The 11,711-nt window shown below is 43.3% G+C and overlaps 1 protein-coding gene across 1 annotated transcript in view; it reads right to left on the minus strand.

Moving 5' to 3' along the window:
• Positions 1 to 8,152, minus strand: part of VIT (vitrin) — a 437,052-nt gene extending 428,900 nt beyond the window's left edge. Inside the window, exon 1 of the mRNA XM_068231965.1 lies at positions 8,093 to 8,152. The gene's annotated coding sequence lies outside the window, so the exon portion shown is untranslated. The remainder of the gene's footprint in view (positions 1 to 8,092) is intronic.
• Between the last annotated feature and the right edge of the window lie 3,559 nt (positions 8,153 to 11,711).

An 11,711-nucleotide genomic window follows, 5' to 3' on the forward strand; every position in this document is an offset into this window, starting at 1 on the left:
TTCACGTGTAGGTACTGGTTATGTGGGTGCCATGTGGAGACTGTGTGTAGGTGTAAGTACTGGGTGCTGTGTCAGGGCTGGGTGCAGGTGCTGTGCCATGTGGGTGCAAGCACTGGGTGCCAGCTATAGGGGGAAGGGGTGTAGGTACTAGCTGTCATGTGGCTGTTTGATGCAAGTACCATATGGAGGCCGGATGTGAGTGTGGGGGTTCAGGGGGTAGGAGGTCACTGTGGGTGCTGCTGTGAATGTAGAAGTCTTGCTAGGGGAGGGAGAGGTGACTGTGGGTTCTGGGGGACGTAAGAGTCAATGTGGGTGCTGGGGAAGGGAGAGATCACTGTGGGTGCTGGGGAAGGTGGAGGTTAGTGTGGGTGCTGGAAGAAGGGGAAGACACTGTGGGCAGGGATGGGCTTTCAAGTAATTCCGAGTAGAAAGCTACTCGGAATTGAAATGCTAATGCCCCACTGATTACACAGTTGTGACCACAGGCTACAGGGTGTTAACTTACCTAGAAGTCTTCACAATCGTCTGCGCTTCACTCGCATCATAGGCAAACTGTGCCCAGTACCGCACTTCCTCCTTCAAGCCAGAAGGAGGAAGCTAGATAGTGAGTCATGGAATGCTGCCAACAGTTCACCTATGATGTAATCAGCAGGGCATTAGCATTTCAATTCCAAGTAGCTTGCTACCCGGAATTGCTCGAAAGCCCATCTCTGAAGTGGGTGCTGTGGGAGAGAACATCAATAGTGACCTTTCCCTTCCCCAGCACCCACGGGGACCTCTCCCTCCCCCAGCATGCACAGTGACTCCTGCACCCATACTGACCTCTCCCTCCCCTCTCCCTCCCCAGCACCCAAACCGACCTCTCCCCTCTCCCTCCTCCAGCAGCACCCCTCCCATGATGGTCTCAATGACCATCATCTGTGCTGATGGTCAATGAGAAAAGTAAAGCATTACCCGTGTTACTTTCTGTAAAGCGTATGCAGTACTCAGTAAAAAGGTGGAATGAAGTGTGTGTGTGTGTGTGTGTTTGTGGCCAAATAGTAAAAGTACACTTACATAATCCCAATAGATGAAAATACATAAAATACCCCATTAATTAACCCCTTACCTCCCTACCCATATTTAGTAACCAAAATAATGCACTTTTATAAAAAATAAAAGTGAAATTTAAAGAAAATATTTAACTAAAAAAAGTTCCCCTGGGGGGTACTCGCCACAGGTGGGGGAAGCCTCCAGATCCTATCGAGGCTTCCCCCGTCGTTCTGTGTCCTACGGCAGCAGCGATAAAGCTTCCCGAATGGCGGAAATGTAAATATTTACCTTTCCAGCTCCAGCGCAGGCCCAGTATCGGCTCTCCGCTCGGAGATAGGCGGAAATAGCCGATCTCTGTTAGTCCGCTCTACTGAGCCGCAACAGCACTCCCGCTGGAGCCAGAAAAAGTAAATATTTCTTTCTGTGGGCTGCACCAAGACCTCCGTGGGACACAGGAGGACAGGGGAAGGCTCGATAGGATCCAGAGGCTTCCCTCTACCGAGGTGAGTACCCCCCCCCATGGGGACTTTTTTCGTTACAGAGTCTCTTTAAAAAAAAATCTTAAAGTTTGTAACGGTGTAATAACCAGGACAAATCTGCCAATAAAATACGTGACTTTTAATTACAGTAGCATATACTATTTTAAAAATATAATTAATTTTTCCATTTCTTAGCAAAAGGTACCACCCAAAGAAGGCCTAATTGGTGTCAAAAAAACAAGATATAGATCATTTTGTTGATATAAGTAGTGATAAAGTTATTGGCAAATGATAGGGAGAAGTCCTGAAATGTGAAAATTGCTCTGGTTCATAAGGGGAAAAAACCCATAAGTGGCGAATTAGTTAAGCGGCACCTGCTCTGACCTTCCTTCAACCACTTGTTTGCGCGCCACTTCTCCCGACGCTCTTACCACTCACCTACCTATAATTACACACTCTGATCGCTATTCTTGGGATTTCCCAAGTTCAAAACACTTCAAGCTAATCAAGTAGGGATTCTGTAATTATAGCAAAACACTGGGATCTCAAACAAACCCCTATTAACCCTTCTCAGGAGGTAATATAGTACCTAAAATATAACTTTTACTGTGTTTAAAATTAAAATATACAATTGGGCTATTTACCACCACCAGAGCTAAATAAGCAATTCAGGCCTCTGCAGTGATTGAATTTTCTATTTTTAAACTGCTTTTAATAATTGTATTTCACTTATATCGATTATATTATTATTATTGATTTATAAAGCGCCAACATATTCTGTGGCACTGTACAACATAAGAAGTGAACATGGGGATTATAGATATAAAAGATGTACCGTATATGTTAATATAAGCCTTTGAAAGACCCTTGTTTTTCCTTATCTGTTGCTGAACTGAGCTGCTTCAGGATATGTCCTGAAATCAGCTCTATGCTGTGACTCAGTGTGATATATTTCATATTGATAGATTTCAATGAAGTAGGTAACATTAAGCTCACATAGTCATCTGTATGCTGACAATGCATCGTGAAATGGCTCATTGTTGTCAAGTATTAATGTCTATCTACATTTTTTCTAACTTCTTCCTTTCACCACCAGACATACATCAAGAGGTTCCAATAATCACACCAAGCTAGTAGTACTTCTGTTTGGGTCTTTGCTGGCTTTTGGAGAAGGGCTGTTTCAGGTGTCAAGAAGACTACATTAAGGCTCATATTCACCAAACATTTTTTACGCAGATTTTTCACGCTGAACAATTTTTTGCGATATCGCACAACATTGTTTAAGTTTGTTAAAGAATGTTCAAAGACAGACTATTGCACACGATAATTGTTCGCTTTGAGAGACCGCCATGACTGATTCAATCGTGCATTGTCGGAATGATGGCCATTGACCCCTGCAATAATTACTGTGATCGTCCAACGATGCATTCGCACCCATCATTTGTAACCACATTCACAATTGCAGAAGATGGATCGGAGAATGATCATTTGTCGGATCGTTCGTCGCCACTTGCCACTTATTTCCCCGATCCATCTTTCGTGGTCTTCTGGTGGGTATGTAGCTTTAATCATGTCCGTGAAGGTTCCTGGTGCATGCACCAATCAGCCTCTCCCTTGTGGTGGGCAGGCCAGCCACCTCCATTTCAGTGGGCCTCAAATATTTCACTGTGGAATGGGTGGTGTGGCTCAAGGATGAGAGCAGAATTAGAGCAGTGTTTCAGCACTGTGGTCAAGAAGAACAAGGCAGTCTACCAACAGAGTGGAGTTAGTTGAGTCTCAAAGTAAAGGAGATCGCAGAACACATTATTGGATAAGGTAGGGATGCACACAAATTTAGTTTAAAACAAAAAAACAGGATTGTGGTTAAGGTTAAAAAGAGATTAACTGAAGGCTCCTCTTTTATCATACTCAGCCCTGTCATAAAGTTTGAATACATTACAACTAGACAGGTTTGCTGTAAGCCTATGTAAATGGTCTGTGTAAAATAAACTTGTTGAAACTGTAATGTGAGCTGAAGTTAATGTACATACTAGGATGAAGTCAGCCTAGGACTGAATCACTGAGAGCAGGACATAGACGGTCAAGGCTGAATGATTTTAGGATAGAAGCAATTATAAAAACTGGCAGAAAGGAAGATCTGGTACTGTCTCCCATTGTGTTGTATAAACTCTGACTTAAATTCTCACACTGATTTGAGTTGTTTTTGTATCTCTGTATTGACACATACTTATCTCTTATGTTGTGTAGTTCTGGACAGTGTTCCCAGCCTTGTTCTTACATTATTACCTGTGTGTTCATTGCAAAATCCTAATTTCTTCATAGCACAAATCTGCAATGACAAAACCAAGCTTACAGTGTCAGTCATTCAGGTTGCTATAAATTAAATACTCAGTTTAGATGTATGTCATATTGCAACAAATGCCCTTTTTAGTATACTGCCGTCAGAGCTGTGCAGAGGACCCTCAATTGGGGGGGGATCAAATTTTACAAAGGGGCACCAATAAATTCTGAATGTAATTCTCCGTCCCCAGAAAGCAGTATAAGGCAGCAACACCCCTCCCCCCCTTGATAGCAGTATAACTCTCAACCCCCAAGAGAGCAGATTTGCTCTACCACCCTCAAATCAGCAATGATAGGTGCCCCCTATTAGAGTGGACACAGTGGTGCCTGATCTAGGCCCTGGCCTATCATGACTGTAACCTCTGTCCCTCTTGATCAGCACCAAGGCTTTTTTCAGACAAAGAGGAAGCCTTAGTAGGTGCAAAGTTGCAGTAATACTGAGGTGCAGTGGGTGTTAAGATGTAAAGGTCCAGTTTGTGCTAAGTTGCAGTGGGTGTTGAGGTGCCAAAGTACAATTTGTGTCAAGTTACAGTGGGTACCAAGGTGTAGTTTATACTAAATTGTAGTAGATGGTAAGTAGTATTGGGTTTTAATTTGCAGTCAGTGCTAAGCAGTATTGGTTGCTGACTGAGCAGCAGATGGTGCTAAACAGTAGTGGGTGCCATGTGAGCGCTAGTTGGTACAGGGTTGCCATGTGAGTGCAAGGTACAGACCAAGAAGAGTGTGTACTGGGTGCATGTAGGTGATGTGGGTAGGACATGAAGATAGTAAGTGCTATTTGAGTTTTAGGTGTGCACCATGGGTGGGTATTGGGTGGTATCTGGGTGTAGGCCATGGATTGGTATTAGGTGCATAATGGCTAAGTACTGGGTGCCATGCAGGTATAGACCACAGTTTGGTACTGGTCTTGGGCCATGAAGGTGATTTGGTGCCATGTGATTGCTGCCATAGGTGGATACTGGCTGCAGGGTGTCATATGGGAGCTAATTTCTAGGTATGGGGGTACTAAATCCCATTTGGGGGAAACTATGTGCTATGTAAGACTAGGTGCTATGTGGGTGCTGGTTATGGGCGTGTTAGCTGTCATGCGGGTGCTGAGTGCAGATGCTTATTGCCATGTAGGTTCTGGGTGTGGATACAGGATGTAATGTGGGTGCTGGCAATGGGTGGGTATTGGGTGTCATGTAGGTGTTGAGTGCAAGTACTCAATGCCATGTGGGTTCTGGGTGCATGTACTAGATATCATGTGAGTGCTAGGAGAGGGTACAGGGTGCCAAGTGGAGGCTGGGTGCAAATGAAACTACTATATGCCACATGAGCGTGATTACTTAGTGCAATACCTGTAATGGGTACTTATTAAAATGTTATTTTTTGGGAAAATAACTGTTTTCCGTCTGTTTGTCTACAAGGGAGGTAAGACCACCTAAATGTCCACCTTTTAAATGGATTTTAGATGATTTAATCCTATTTGGCGCCTCTGTTACAAAAACTTGCATTCAGTCTAGTCCACCCCTGGTGGAGGCTGGAGGGGTGTATCCCCATATTTTTCCTATCTACAGAGAGCGACTTCTTAACCTGAGTGGAGTCTCCCCACCTGCACTATCAGTGGTTGCCTGTGTGGTAACCCAATTTTGTGAGTATAACCCTTGTTGCTTTTATATATTATCCATGCAACTGCATTAAATACTACACTATATTGTGCTCTCGGTTTCCCATCTTCCTCTACCTGGGAGCTGGCTATGGGTTGCAGGTGGAGGGAGAGGTCAATGTGGGTGCAGAGGGAGTGAGAGGTCACTATGGGTGCAGCGGGAGGGAGAGGTCACTATGGGTGCAGCTGGAGGAGGGAATGTTAACTGTAGGTGATGGGAACCAGAGAGGTCACTGTAGGTGCTGCTGCAGAGTGGTAGGTCCCTGTGGATGCTGTTGGGAATGGGAGGGGTGCTGCTAGGGGAGGGAGAGGTCAGTATGGGTGCTGGGGAGGGAGATGTCAGTGCGGGTGCAGGAGGAAGAAGTCACTGTGCATACTGGGGGAGGGAGAGGTCACCGCGGGGCTGGAGAAGGGAAAGGTCACTACTGATATTGGAGGAATGAGAGGTCACAATGCATGGTGGGGGAGCAGAGCTGGATCATTGGCAAGGAATGCTAGGCAGATGCCTAGGGCCTAGAGAGAGATAAAGAGCCTCATTGACCCTAGACCGTGGCCGGCGGTGGGGATGGGATCAGACCCCACCAACAGAGAGCTCTGTTGATGGGGAGAAGAGGGGGCGGGGGGAATCACTAGTGTGCTGTGTTGTGCGGCCCTGCAGCTTGGCCTTAAAGCTGCAGTGGCCTATTTTGAAACAAATAGCCTGGTCTTTAGGAGGGTTTAGCACTGTGGTCCTGAAGTGGTGAAGGGCCGTTTCCACTAGCGCGAAAACTGTGCCGAATCCGCAGAGTTTCCCCGCAGGCAAATTGCTCGGGGGAAACTCTGCCATAGGAAAAAATGGTGCCGCCGGCCGAATCGCTTGCTCTAGCGATTTGGCTGGCATTGCCCTCAGTTTTCGTGCGGGAGGCAGCGAATCCCATAGCCGTGCATGACACGGCTTCTGGGATTTGTCTGTGTACCCACAGACCCGGAAGTGCCACCGCTAGTCTCGCAGCCGCGCACGGTGGCTATTGGAAACGGGCCCTGAAGCTTACCTGAAGTGACATGACATGATATTCACATATAGTACTAACCCTACTAACAACTTATCCGAAGTCCCTTTCTGTTTTCAAGTACAAGAGTTTAAAATAGAACAACTTGAATTGTTAGCTATGCCAAAGAGTTTATTGAACATCTTGTCAATTTCAGCCCAATTTCCTAAAAAAAGTGAATAAAAGTTAAAGCCTGCTATTTGTCAGTGAGAAGAAAGTTAAGGTTTTACTGCAAGAAAGTGCAAATGATCATTTAGCTTAAAAGGCAGTGTAGATTCTAAACAAAAACTGTCAGTCTGATGCAATCTTAAAAAAAAAAAAAGCAATAAACTGAAAATACTGTTCTATGTATTATCCGTACTACCAGAGATGGATTAAGATGTAACGGGCCCTAGGCAAGGTAGTAGATTTGGGCCCCTCCTAGTGGTCATTTTGGTAAGCTGAAGTGGGAAGAGGTCAACGAAGGTGGCAGGTGGGCCCCTTGACACCCACTAGGCCCTAAGCACCTGCCTATGTTGGGTGGTTGATTATCCAGCTCTGAGTACTAAACATACAGTTATTATCTCACAAGTGTATTTTCACTTTAGGTTCACTTTTAAAGAGACTCTGTAACAAAATGTTGAGCCTTATTTCTTCTTTCCTGTAAGTTCTTATACCTGTTCTAATGTGGTCTGGATTACTGCAGCCTTTTCTAGTTGCACTGTCTCTGTAATAAATCTTATCTTCTTTCCTCTCTCGGGCTCAGGCTGGAATGTGTGGAATGTGCAGCACTGCTTTTGATAGGCAGAAGCTTTACACACCCTCTCCAAGCTCTCCTCTGAGCCTATCACACTCTGGTTAGCAGCCATGTCTTTTGTTTGTAAACACTGCCTAAAACTGGCAATTACAAGCCAGGATTGCAGCAGGGAGTGGTAGAAACAGCACAGAGGGGCCCAGGAGAACATAATGAATAGAATGGTATGCTTTTTATTGTAAGAATTTTAGAGTACAGATTCTCTTTAAGCAATCCGTTTAATTGCTTTTTAAAAGTATCTGATGCTATATTAAATCTGATGTTAATTATGGAAAAAAAAGTTTTTTTCTTATCAGAAACAGCATGGAGCCTATCAAGCAAAGCCAGAAACGACCACTTTAATGCCTGCACATTGCAGCTGTGCCCAATTTAGACTCCATTTTTATAAAATGAGTTCATATTGCATTTACAGCACTTTTGCAGTGCAGTAACATTCTTCCTACTGAGTGATCTCTTATTGGTTAGTGCTGGTAATATTTTAAAGGCTGAGACAGACATTATTATTATTCTGATTTATACAGTGTGGTGCTGTACAAAGTAAGAAACAAACATGGAGTATAAAATAATATAGACAATGGTTTACACCAATATACAAAATAGAGAGTTGGTACAAAATACAGAATTACAGAGGTGCCAAGCGTATTTTGGACTCCGTGCTGTGTATCACTCCTGTTGTTTATTGCCTGAGGAAGCGGGATTTTGCCCGTGAAACGCGTTGCAACTTGTCTTTGGAGTATATAAATAAATTATTTATTACTTGAATCAACAGTACCCGTGTCTGTTTTGGGTTGGCTGGTCCACCACCGCATCCCGAACGTTTTAAACGTTTTAGTGACTTTTATCCTACTGGCGCCTCTGTACAGCTCTACACAAAATACAGAATTGGTAATTACAGTGACAAAATTACAGTAATATGAATACAAGTGTAACAAATTCCAAGACACAAAAGGGTGAGAGAGCCCTGCCCTTGTGTGCTTATAATCTAAAGGCATGAAGCAGGGAGAGGTGAATCACTAAAGTGAACCTGAACTCAGAACATCAAACTTGGGGAAGGACTTAGGAGTACTCATCGACAACAAGTTAAATAATTGTATTCAATGCCAAGCCGCTGCAGCTAAAGCTAATAAAATTTTGGGATTCACTAAAAGGGAAATAAAAACTCAAGATGCTAGCATGGTATTGCCCCTGTTTGACTTTCTAGTAAGGCCACATCTGTAATATGGAATTCAGTTCTGGGCACCACATTACAGGAAAGATATAGCAGTTTTAGAGTAGGTGCAGAGACGAGCAACAAAAATTGATACCTGGGATGGAAGGTCTCACTTACCAAGAAAGGTTAGATAAACTGGGTTTATTTAGTCTAGAGAAAAGACGCCTTAGAGGGGCTCTAATTAACATGTATAAATACATCAGAGGACAATATAAAAGCTTGGCGGAATAACTTTTTGTCCCTAGGCCTTCTCAAAGGACTAGAGGACATGATCTGCGCATGGAGGAAAAATGGTTTAGCCATTTATTTAGGAAAGGGTTCTTCACAGTAAGAGTGATTAAGATGTGGAATGCGTTGCCACAGGAAGTAGTTATGGCAAATTCTATACCTGCATTTAAAGGGGGCTTAGATGCTTTCCTTTCGTTGAAAGACATCCATGGCGACAATTACTAGGTAATGCGCAGTGATGTGTCTGATTGCCATCTGGAGTCGGGAAGGAATTTTTTACCTTTTGGGGCTAATTGGACCATGCCTTGTAAGGGTTTTTCGCCTTCCTCTGGATCAACAGGGATATGTAAGGGAGCAGGCTGGTGTTGTACTTTGTTCTCTGGTTGAACTTGGACGTATGTCCTTTTTCAACCCAAATAACTATGTAACTATGTTACAGCTGCTACAAATCCTGCAATAAATCTGCAGTGTATCTACTTCCTGCGTTAATGGAAGCAGACATATTGGTAACATCCTGTGTTTACAAATTAGCTGCTCTGCCATGACAGAGGAGATTACTGAGCTCAAAAAGCTGAGAGATCAAATTATGGTAGTAATAAGTCACAGATGAGGAGGAATTAGACAGGTGAAACTCTCTAAATACCATGGTTTTAGAGAGGAAGGGGGCTCTGACCAGTGGTAGAATGGGCAGGACTTTAGTGTTTGCCATAGGCACTATATTACACAGTTACGCCCCTAATGAGATGTGTGTGGGGGGGGGGGGGGAGGAGGAGGAAGAAAAGGGAACATCCTATTAGTTTGGTAAGTGGGTAGGAGGAAGTTGGATATTGCTCATTTCTGGAGATGAGCTTTAAAATAAAAAAATGGCTGTAATGGCTTCATTTTAAGAGGAGGAAATGGGACACCAGAGCTGAGACAATATTATTATCATTATGTAATCTTTATACAGTGCTGACATCTTCTGCAGAGCTTTATGGAGAATACAGTCTTGTCACTGTCTCTCAGATATCATGATGACTCTAATTTTTGACATAGACAATTTTTGACATGATTTACAATCATATTTAATGGGTCTGAGCAACTCTGTTGAGTTCTATAGTGTTCCATTTAGGTGACAATTTGCTGTTTTTAAGTTTGACATTACAAAATATAATCAACATGCAAAATAGGGAGCAACTTGCTCAACGTCTCTTCATTCATTCATTGGACATTGTTATAACAGATCATTAGTGATGGCAGAACCAACAGTTGCCGTTCGCCAGCTCATGTTAGACGCGAACAGTACGTGAACAGTACGGGCCCTTTGTACCCCCTCTTTACTTTCCCATAGGCCCATTTTTTTAACCTTCACCTTGAAGTCAGGTGAGGCAAGGCGGCCAATCTGACATGATCACCACCCAGGTCACACCTCCCCCCCCCTCTCCCATAAAAGGCATGATCCCGGAAACCATTTTTACTCTGCCTGTAGTCAGTGTAGGGAAAGTAGCTGCAGTTATAGGGAAAATGGCCTCAATTCACTAAGCTTATCTCCTGTCTTAAATAACTTTCTGAGCTGTTTCTTGTGTTATCACCATGCTGATAAAGCATGTAGTAAACTTAAAGGAATGCTATAGATGCCCAAGTGTTCTAAAATGACAACGTACAAATAATGTCTAAGTAGCTTTAACATTTTCCTACTATTCATGTTAAATATCAGAGGCAAAAGCTTTAATTCATTGTGTGTACATTTTAGCTACGTTTGGAATGTCTCATTTACAGAGGTATGAATCTCTGCAGTCTGATATGCTAAGAACAGTGTAATATTGAAGCAGATTATTTGAAAACCGGTATCAGGTTTCACACACTACAGTATTACAAATGTTTATGTTGCACATAAGATACATTTCCTCTGCTTTCTGTGAGAGAAAGCTCTGCCTGTCTCTGACTGAGCTCTCTGCACACAGTTAACAGATACACTGTGAGGGAATTTCCCCCCTCCCCTCATGGCTGAATCTGCTGTCAGAATTTCAGCAGACTGCAGTCAGAAAAATGTGAAAGGAATTAGATAACAGTAATCAAATAGATAAGCAGTGAAATGTATACACCAGTACTTAGCAGCACTTCCCAAACATTTCCTATCTCAATTGGAAAAAAAAAAAATGTAAATCGATAGTGTCCCTTTAACTCTTCTGTCTTTAAGTTAAGGAGAGATCTCTAAAGTTAACACTTCAATCATTAAAATAACTACTGAATTCTAAAGATAAAGGCAGGCTGTTAATGAACTGCATGCAAAAATAGCTACAGATGAGATAACTTAAAGGACTTACGAGGCGAGAATGGTAAAAAAAAGTTAAATACCTGGCTGCAAGTTTTATTCACAGAGGACGCCATCCGTGCCTTCTGTTTCATTCGGCTGTGGTGTCTTTCTTATTTTCACCCTAAGGTCTGGACCCGACCCGATCCCTCGGGTCATCTGCATCTGCCCCATTAAAGATGGCCGCCAGGTCTTATCACGCCTGCGCAGTTCTCATAGCTGCGGGTGTGGCTGCGCTGCTCTGAGTCCACCTCCAGCCAGATAGAAGAAGTTGCGATCACAATCCTGATCTCAGCATGAGTATAGGATTTCCCTGCAAAGAATTCAAATATAGTGCAATATTGTTTTCAATGAACCACCTCGTGATTCACTCCACACAGCTGTGCAAGGGATAACCTCCACCACCGAAACAGAGGAAACAGGGGTATTTTCCACCCCCTTGTGAGTCTCACTCACCAGACACTTTCTTGTTATTTCAGCATATAAGCCCTCCGATCTGGGCAACAACCATATAGGACCTTTAGATATAAAAGAGCGGGACTCGCATAGTGTAAAAAACCTTCCACATTTAATGCTAAAACCTTAATAAAATATGCGTACCAGATAGAAGTTATCACAAGCGTTTATCTATGGTGCCAGCACCGCCGCGGTCGGATCACT

The sequence above is a fragment of the Hyperolius riggenbachi genome, chromosome 4 (assembly GCF_040937935.1).
Source record: "Hyperolius riggenbachi isolate aHypRig1 chromosome 4, aHypRig1.pri, whole genome shotgun sequence".
Taxonomy (NCBI): Eukaryota; Metazoa; Chordata; class Amphibia; order Anura; family Hyperoliidae; genus Hyperolius; species Hyperolius riggenbachi.